The following is a 10262-nucleotide window of genomic DNA, read 5'->3' as shown; positions in this document are numbered from 1 at the left end:
ATGAAAACTTGTTTGTTGCGTTCCTTTTTTGGATGCACAACTAATTATTCCACTGAAAATTTTCATGGAAACACCTGGATTCTCACTACCTGGTGGAGACATTTGCTACTAGAAAGCTTCAATGTATGTTCCTCTCCTCACATGCACATTACCAAGTGGCTGGAGATGGCAAACATTAAACATAGAGCCTTACATAAAAAGACAAGAAGGAAACAGGAAACTTTTAAGCACCTCAGGCAGATCCCCATCCTGCAGCCCAGATACATAATTGTGCTATAAGCACTCTACTTGCCTTACTAAAAAAAATTGTATTCTGGACTGGATGCCTTACTGCAAAAATTGACTTTTCAGTCAGAGCTCAAACAGCAGGTTTTGACCTGTCATAAAAGATTGCATCATTGAGGATCCAGACAAATTACTTGAGCCTAAACATTATGATTTACTTTCCCTTTCATGATGATTTACAGCATAATGTTTCTGTCATGCCAGCATTGTATTTCCCTGGCATGTCCCGAGTTAAACCTGGAAACATTTGGCTTTGTGTCCACAAGAGACCCTTGCAACAAGGGACTGTGGAAGGTGACAAACTTATCAGGCAATTCGGAGCCAGATCATTTGGGGCAGGGAAGCTGGCGCAATTGGTTTCTTTGATCTGTTGATCATAGAAAGGCAATCGTGGACCTAAGAACAGCAGGAAGGAACAGCTATGAGAAAATCTGGATTATAGAAAGGGATCCATATCTCCTTTGCTTTAGGGTTCACATCCTCATAAATCATATATTTGTTATGAGGAGGTCACATGCTTCCAAACAGGGACTGCCTATACCCACCAGTTAGGAGGGATAGTTTCTGGGGGACAGGAACATGAGACACCCCTCATGTTTGGTATCATTCTGATCGCCCACATGTGGGTTAAAGCAAGCCCATATTTTCATAATAATATTGGATACGGGCAAGTGCCAATATTATATGACAAGAAACTGGCCTGAGAACTGCTGCTGTCTACATGGGGTCACAAGGGACAAGTTCCTGGACACTCCCTCCTCATGCATACAGTAATGAGGAAGGGTCCCAGCAGGGGATAAAAGGGCAACAGACCCAGTTATTGACAGCTCATACTCGAGGTTCCAATTCTGTTGGGGTGTGTGCTCAGGTTTTCAAACTCTTTACCTCAGGTGTAGCCCCGTTTCCCTGTCCCGGTGTCAAGTGCGTCTGAGAGTGGCATGTTCCTGACAGTTACTATACTCCAAAAAAACTGTCTATGCTATAGACATGCAAGCCAAAATAATATTAGAATCTGGAATGCTACACTAATTAATCTAAGCTTCTGAAGCTTTCATTTTTGAAAGAGCTTCTGGATTATAGCCCAAAGTTTCTTATTATTGATAAAGCAGGGCTTTACATCCAAAACTCACAGCAGGTGAGCCATCAAGCGACATATAGCTCGTCTTCATTATTTTAAAATTAAAAAGGACTTCCCTTTGTCTGCACAGAAGCATGATGCAGTAGAACTAGGTGTAGATCCAGTTAAACTACAACAACCATGTTTAAAATACTACTGGGGGTTCCCTTTTCAACTATCCGTGACCAAAAATGGAGTTACCTATTCCGTTACAAACCCTATGGAAGGTATCAATATCTTTTTACCGGGCCTAGCAGATGTGCCTGCCTCTTCTAAATCTGAAAGAGTATGTCATTACTATTAATATAGAATATTCTTGGGCTCAAGGTGCCTTTACTAAAGCTACCAAGGTAACCTGAACACTATATATATTTGTTATGAGGAGGTCACATGCTATATATATTAAATAAATATAAATATATATATATATTATTATATATATATTATTATATTATATATACATACAAGGGACAGGTTGCTAGGTTGCCGGTATCATAGCAACCAGACTCAAGTAGGTGCTATGATATCGGCAACCTAGCAACCTGTCCCTTGTATGTATATTCACACCCCACATAAATGGATTTGTAATCAAATTAACTTACTGTGATGAACCTCTGAGTACTTATACTTTACCCCCTACTGTCCCAATGGGGAGTGGTGTAAAAATTGTAGTGTTACTAAGGCAACCAATTACCATAGCAACCCGTTTTAGCCCTATTTAAGTTTCTATTTACTGACCAAGTTTTCTTGATTATGGGTCTATTTCAACTCATGGGGCTCATGTGAAACAGAACTGTGTTGATACAAACTTGTTACTTTCTCGGCTCATCCCTGACAGCTAGCTACAGTAGCGTGTTAATTTTGATACTTTTGTTTCTGTTTAAGCTGCTGCTTAGACCTTTTGATTACTTGCTTGTACTGATTATTTCTTTTTTATTTTTTGTTTTATTGCATGTTTTCAGTTTTTTATTGATTTATCTCTGGTATTCTGTCTCTGGCGACGTTTGATGACATCATCTCCACTTTTTCCCGCCACTTTGTGCTTATTAGACACTGTGTTTGTTGTATTCCTCTTTAATAAAACAATTTATTTGTATAAGTCCTGTGAGTGCTGACCCTCTCTCAAGCACTTTATATATATATATGAAACGTCGCGCCTTTTAAGTTTTAACGCTGCGAAAAAGGCGCGACTTTGCGCGCAAGTGTTAACGCTACGAAAAAATCGCGACTTTGCGCAACTTTCGTAATGGCTACGAAAAACTCGCGTTTTTACGCAAAAATCGTAAAGACGCCGAAAAAATCGCAAAAAATACGAAAAAGTCGCAAAATGTTCATTTCCAATCGGAATTTTTCCAATTCGGATTCGAAATCGTGTCTTAGTAAATCAGCCCCCAAGACCGGTGTACATGCGCAGTTAGACTATGAGGAAGCTTCCTTCTGATTGGCTCAGATCACACATTCCTAAGGGGGGGAGCAGGAGAGGGGCGAGAGCTGCGTGTCTCTGACACAGGAAAACTAAGACTACAAATCCTGTTTCTTTTGACAGAACTCAGTGCAGCATTTCTGTGAGTGCTTTTGGCTGTATTTACAGAGCTTTCTGATAAAGTTCTTACCTTTCCTTCTCCTTTAAATCTTGCACTTTTGTGGGATTCAACTATTATCTTTTCAAAAAAGAAAAAAGCTCTCAAACAAGCAGATGAAATAAGTACAATAGCAATTTAGTTGACTTATAAGAAGTGACCAAATCAGCTTTTAGTAATGCTAATAGAATTTCACATATACGGATAAATAAAGGTGGTCATAAACGTTAAAACCATTGGCACAGGAAAGATTGTTCATCCACCACACTAACCAAAAGCTGAATCGTCATATATTCAAGTAAAAACAAAGGAATTCTTCACCCCTATCTGACAATTCAGCATAAACAATTTTCTAAAGTTGGGGCATGTTCAAAAGACCCAATCAAAATTTGCCTCGTCTCCCACCATAAATGCACTGATTATTGTACAATATATATTTTTTACAATAATATTTGTGTGTATGGCTACATAAAGTGCCTTAACCTTTTAAGTGCCAAAGAACATAAAAGCCCACTTTTTCATTTCCCACTTGTTTCCCAGCCCCTAGGCAACAAGCAGAGGAGGGGAACAAGTGTCCCCTGGGGAGCAATCACCCATTGGCTCCATAGGAAACAGCAGACACATGGAAACTACAAGCCTGCTGTTTGCTGCTCTACCTCCCCCCAGTGCCACCCACTCACAGGATCAGAAGAACAACAGGCTATTCCCAGTTGCTGCATCCCCTCTAGGGCAATCTGCCTGCATGCCAACCCCAGATTATTGTCAAAACAACACACACTTAATACACTAATTCTCATGCCTCTGCATGCCACAGTTTGGTAAATCTATGAATTTTGGGTATCAAACTGTTCAGTAAGACCCCTGGCATTCATATTTACAATGTTATATGTTGATATGTTATGAAATGTGGGGTATATAATGAGGTAAATTGCTAGCTTTGAGACAATTTTAGAAATTGCTACATTTATCTTAGCATTGCCGTTTGGTGCTTTGCCATACAAAGACATATTTACCCATTTTACATTTGGCAGAATGTGTATTTCCTGAAAATTAGGTTTTCTCGGGTCAACATATTTCCCACATGAATCAGGCAGTGTATTTTTTGATAGAAGAAATAAGAGGATTTGTTTACTCACTGATAAAGCCTTTTCTCGGGGTCCCATCATGGCAGCACAGGTACTAGTGGGTTAATGCAGTCTTCCCTTTAGGAGGCATGATAGCAAACAAAAAAGAACAGGCTAGGGTCTGTCCCCCTGACTGCTGTCCCTCTTCCCTGCATTAGCCCCACCTGACAGTTCCGGCTAGCACAGCTGATATTAGAGGTAGATAGGGTGGGGCTCCTTGTGCTGCCGTGACGGGACTCCGAGAAAAGGCTTTATCGATGAGTAAACAAATCCTCTTTTCTTGGTCGTCCCTAGGCAGCACAGGTACTAGTGGGTTCGTCCCAAAGCAGTTAGAGTGGGTAGGAATAAGAGAACGGGAGTAGGAACAGAATAACCTAGGAAAACAGAATAACAACAGTGTGTAGGTGCTCTAACATGGCAACTGAGGGTGAGCATTATAGCTTCACCGTGGCTAGAAGAACTTTGCGACCGAAGGCTGCTTTGGCGGAAGAGAACACATGGAACTTGTAAAACTTCGTGAAAGTGTGAATGGAGGACCACGTAATGGCTTTACATAGCTGTTCAGCGGACGCTGCGTTGGCCAGTGCCCAGGAAGTGCTGAGTGCTCTGGTAGTGTGAGCTGAAGTTTTGAATGGGATGGGTAGACCCTTGTCCCGGTAGGCTAAAGTGATCAGGCTTTTGATCCAGCGGGCGATGGATGCTTTGGAAGCCTTAGCGCCCTTGTGTTGTGCACCGTAGAGAACGAATAATGAGTCCGACTTGCGGAAGTCCCTTGTCCTATGAATATAGAACTTCCTATGAATATAGAACATCTAGATTGTGGAGAAGACGTTCTTGTGGCAATGATGGCTTGGGGCAGAGAGATGGGAGAATGATCTCCTGGTTAAGGTGGAAGGCTGAGGTGACCTTAGGCAGGAATGTGGGGAGGGTTCTGAGTACCACTTTGTCCTCATGGAAAATACAGTATGGTGTTTTGTGGGATAAGGACCCCAACTCTGAGATTTGCCTGGCTGAGGAGATTGCCACCAGGAAAGCTACCTTCCAGGTTAGGAGCTTGAGATCAATTGTAGCCAATGGTTCGAAGGGTGTACTCTGGAGGGTGCGGAGCACTAGGTTCAAGTCCCATGAAGGAATTGGGTTCTTGTATGGAGGCTTGATTTGTGTTGCCGCCTGCAGGAATGTCCTGACATCTGGGTGTAGTGCGAGTTGGTCCTGAAACAGTAGCGAGAGGGCAGACACTTGCACTTTGAGGGAGTTAACTCCCAGGCCTTTGTCCAGGCCTTCTTGGAGAAAGTCCAGTAACGTAGGGATATGGCATTTGGAAGTATTACATTGCGTATCTGTGCACCGTGTGAGGAAGGTATTCCAAATCCGATGGTAGGATGTGGCCGTGGTTGGTTTATGGGCTTTTAGAAGAGTGGATGTCACCTTGTCGGAGAAGCCTTTCTGTGACCAGATGGTGGTCTCAATAGCCATGCCGTGAGAGCCAGGTTTTCCAGCCCAGGCTGGAACAGTCCGCTGTGGTGTAGGAGATCCGGTCTCAAGGGGAGTCTCCAGGGTGGTGCTATTGCTAGTGCTTGGAGGTCGGAGAACCACGGTCTTCGTGGCCAGAATGGAGTGAGGACGATGGCTGTCGTCTGGAATTGGAGAAGCCTGCGGAGGACCGGGTAAATCATGGGGATGGGGGGAAAGATTTATACTAGTGTGAATTCCCAAGGCGTGGTCATTTCGTCGATTGCGAATGCTTTTGGGTCTCGGTATCTGGTGCAATAGTTAGGAACCTGGTGATTGAATCGGGAGGCCATCAGGTCCACCTGTGGGGTCCCCCAGCGGCGTGTAAGTTGCTGGAAAATGGCCTTGTGGAGGGACCACTCTCCTGGGTCTACGAAGTTCCGGCTGAGGAAGTCTGCTTCCCAGTTGAGATGGCCGGGATGTACACTGTCGTGAGGTGGGAGTGATTGTCTTCTGCCCATTGGAGTAGCCGGGATACTTCCTTCCAAGAGGCGCGGCTCTTTGTACCGCCTTGGTGATTTATAAAGGCCACTGTGGTGGCGTTGTCTGACTGGGTGTCTGTGCAGTAGGTGTGCCCAGTGGGTGATGGAAAGGAATACTGCTCGAATTTCTAACAAATCGATGTGCAGTTTTGCCTCCTGTGGGGACCATTGTCCTTGCACTGTTCTGTGGCCATAGACGCCGCCCCAACCGAGTAAGTTGGTGTCTGTTGTGATGACGGCCCAATCGGTAAATGAGCAGGTTCTGCCTGCTAGGAGATTCTTGGGTTGGAGCCACCATTGTAGAGAGTCTTTTGTGTGTTGTGACAAAAGTATTGGGCTTCTGAGGTCGTGCTGAAGTTTTGCCCTTTGTCTGAGGAAGTCTAGTTACATAGTTACATAGTTACATAGGGTTGAAAAAAGACCATTGTCCATCAAGTTGAACCCATCCGAGTAAACCCAGCACACAACCTATACTAACCAATCTATACACTCACATACATAAACTATATATACAACCAGTAATACTAACTGTAGATATTAGTATCACAATAGCCTTGGATATTCTGCTTGTTCAAAAACTCATCCAGGCCCCTCTTAAAGGCATTAACAGAGTCTGCCATTACCACATCACTAGGAAGGGCATTCCACAGCCTCACTGCCCTCACCGTGAAAAACCACCTACACTGTTTCAAATGGAAGCTCTGTCCCTCTAATCTATAGGGGTGACCTCTGGTGCGTTGATTGTTTTTATGGGAAAAAAAGAACATCACCCATCTGCCTATAATCCCCTCTAATGTACTTGTACAGAGTAATCATGTCCCCTCGCAAGCGCCTCTTTTCCAGAGAAAACAACCCCAACCTCGACAGTCTAACCTCATAGCTTAAATCTTCCATCCCCTTAACCAGTTTAGTTGCACGTCTCTGCACTCTCTCCAGCTCATTAATATCCTTCTTAAGGACTGGAGCCCAAAACTGCACTGCATACTCAAGGTGAGGCCTTACCAGGGACCTATAAAGAGGCAAAAATATGTTCTCATCCCTTGAGTCAATGCCCTTTTTTATACAAGACAGCACTTTATTTGCTGTAGTAGCCACAGAATGACACTGGAATTAGACAACTTGTTATCTACAAAAACCCCTAGATCCTTCTCCATTAAGGATACCCCCAACACACTACCATTCAGTAGATAGTTCGCGTTTATATTATTTCTACCAAAGTGCATAACTTTGCACTTGTCAACATTGAACCTCATTTTCCAGTTTGCTGCCCAGTTTTCCAATCTTGTCAAATCGCTCTGCAAAGCGGCAGCATCCTGCATGGAACTTATAGTTTTGCACAATTTAGTGTCATCAGCAAAAATAGAAACAGTATTCTCTATGCCCACCTCCAGGTCATTAATAAACAAGTTAAAAAGCAAAGGACCAAGGACTGACCCCTGCGGTACTCCACTAACCACACTGGCCAGTTCTCTATCCAATTACAAATATTATGTTCTAGGCCAATATTCCTCAATTTGATCATTAACCTTCTGTGAGGTACTGTATCAAACGCTTTAGCAAAATCTAAGTAGATGATATCAACTGCCATTCCAGCATCAAGGTTCCTGATCACCTCCTCATATAAAAGGCAACTAAATTAGTCTGGCAAGATCTGTTATGCATAAAACCATGCTGGCACAAACTAATAGTATTGTGAACTGCAATGTATTCAACTATCCTATCCCTTATTACCCCTTCCAGAAGCTTTCCTACTACTGATGTCAGACTAACAGGCCTATAGTTTTCAGGCTGAGAACGAGATCCCTTTTTAAATAATGGCACCACATTAGCAATTCGCCAGTCTCTCGGCACCATGCCAAACCTCAACGAATCCTGAAAAATTATGTGAAGAGGCTTGGCAATCACAGCGCTCAGCTCATTTAATACCCTGGGATGAATCCCATCCGGTCCTGGACCTTTGTTTACCTTTACATGTTCAAGTCTCTTTTGAATTTCCTCCTGAGTGACCCACGCGTCAGTAGCTAATTTACTAGAACTGGGTATATTAAAAGGGAAGCCTTCATTAGGTGGCTCCTCAGATGTATAGACAGATGAAAAATAAGAGTTCAAAATTTCTGCTTTTTCCCCGTTCTCATCAACCAACGTACCCCCCCGTGATAATAAAGTTCCCACCCCTTCTTGCTTCATTTTTTTACTATTCACATAATTAAAAAATAATTTTGGATTCTTTTTACTCCTAGCTGCAATATCCCTTTCCATCTCAATTTTAGCTTGCCTGATAGCTTTTTTGCATGCTTTATTTGCTTCCTTGTACCTGATGAAAGTTTAGGTGAACTGGGCAAATGGAACTACTTCTATGGTTGAGGTCGATGACTTGTTGTGTTGCCACCTTGAGGCATAATTATTTTTCCGTTGGAAGAGAGACCGTGTGTTGGTTTGATTTGAAGCATACACCGAGAAAGATGATGGACTACGTAGGGATTAAGGTACTTTTTTGATGGTATTTGCCACCCATGCGCTTCTAGGATGCTTATGCATTTGTTTGTCCCAGCCAGTGATCTGGAGTGGGACGGGGCTCTGAGCAAGAGATCGTCTAGATAGGGGAGGATGTGTAGTCCTTGTTGTCTCATGTAGGCCACTAGGGCTGCCATCACCTTCGTGAAAACCCGTGGAGCCGTGGCCAGGCCGAAGGGGAGTGCCTGAAACTGGAAGTGTCTTTCCGCGAATGCAAACCTCAGGTATTTTTGATGATTTCGGTGTATAAGGATGTGTAGGTAAGCGTCCCGAAGATCGATTGATGTGAAGAAGTCCCCCTGCTGTACATTGGCTATGACGGAGCGCAGGGACTCCATCTTGAATGATGGTACCAGTAGGAATCTGTTTAAGGCCTTCAGATCTAGGACAGGTCTGAACGACCCGTCCTTTTTCGGAACGAGAAAGAGGTTTGAGTAAAAACCTGTTTTCTTTTCTGATGGTGGGACCGGTATAATCGCTTTGGAAATTAGCATGTTGTCTATGGCCTGCTTGAGTGCGAGTCTCTTTTGCGCTGTGGGAGGCGTATTTGATTGTAGAAATTTGGTAGTGGTGGAATTGGATCCTGTAACCCGAAAAAACGAGTTGGTGGACCCATTTGTATGTAGTAGTATTCAGCCATGCTTCCCTGAAGCGTAGGAGGCGGCCCCCTACTGCCTCCTGCATCCCGGGAAGGGCTTGGCCTTCATGCATCCTGAGGTTTGTCCGAAGTCCCTTTAAAGGGATGTCTCTGTGTGTTCCAGGTCGGTTTCTTATTGGCCCGGTAGGTCTTTGTGGGTCCTGAATATGTGTTCTCTGGCCTAGAGCGTTGGGGGGAGCGACCAGTGTAGCTATTGGAGTGAAAGGGCCGCTTGGGTGTGTTTTCTTGTCTTGAGGGAGGAAATTACTTTTTCCGCCTGTAATCTTGTTAATTATAGAGTCTAGCTCTGGGCCGAATAGTGAGACACCTGTAAAGTGGAGAGCTACCAGATTTTTCTTTGAGGCTGGGTCTGCACTCCAGGTTTTCATCCAGAGAGCCCGTCTGGCTCCGATAGACATGGCAGAGGTCTTGGCTAGTAGCTGTAGTGTGTCCATTGAGGAATCACAAAGGAAGTGGACCGCATTGAGTATCTTTGACAGCTGGCTGTGCATGTCGAATGATTCGTCTGTGGTTGCGTCGAGGGCTTCTTCAAGCCATAAGACTGCCGTGCGCAGGCTGAGGCTACAGTGGGTTTGAAAGCTGTATTAGTGGAGGAAAAAGTGTTTTCAGCCTTCCTGTCCATGGGATCCCGAAAAGACGTTCCGTCTTCTAATGGGATGGTGGTGCGTTTGGCCAGTCTAGCTACCGGCGCGTCCACTTTAGGGATGTTGTCCCACAGGTCTTTGTGTGTTTGGTCAAATGGGTAGAGAGTGTCAACTCGTTTGTCCTTAGCTAATCTGCGATCCGGGGTTTTCCACTCTTTTTTAATGAGCTGTTCTATACATATACTGGGAAGTGTTTTTGGTGTCGGTGGGATGAACAGAATAGTTTATCTAGTGTCTTTTGCTCCTTCTCCTCTTCCTGAATACCCAGAGTTTGAAACATGTCCGTGAGTAGGACATTAACTGACTCTGACTGGGACCTATGGGATAAACCAGATGAGTGGGTGAC

Source organism: Xenopus tropicalis, chromosome 1, assembly GCF_000004195.4.
Source record: "Xenopus tropicalis strain Nigerian chromosome 1, UCB_Xtro_10.0, whole genome shotgun sequence".
NCBI classification, from domain to species: domain Eukaryota; kingdom Metazoa; phylum Chordata; class Amphibia; order Anura; family Pipidae; genus Xenopus; species Xenopus tropicalis.
This window is presented reverse-complemented; position numbering follows the sequence as displayed.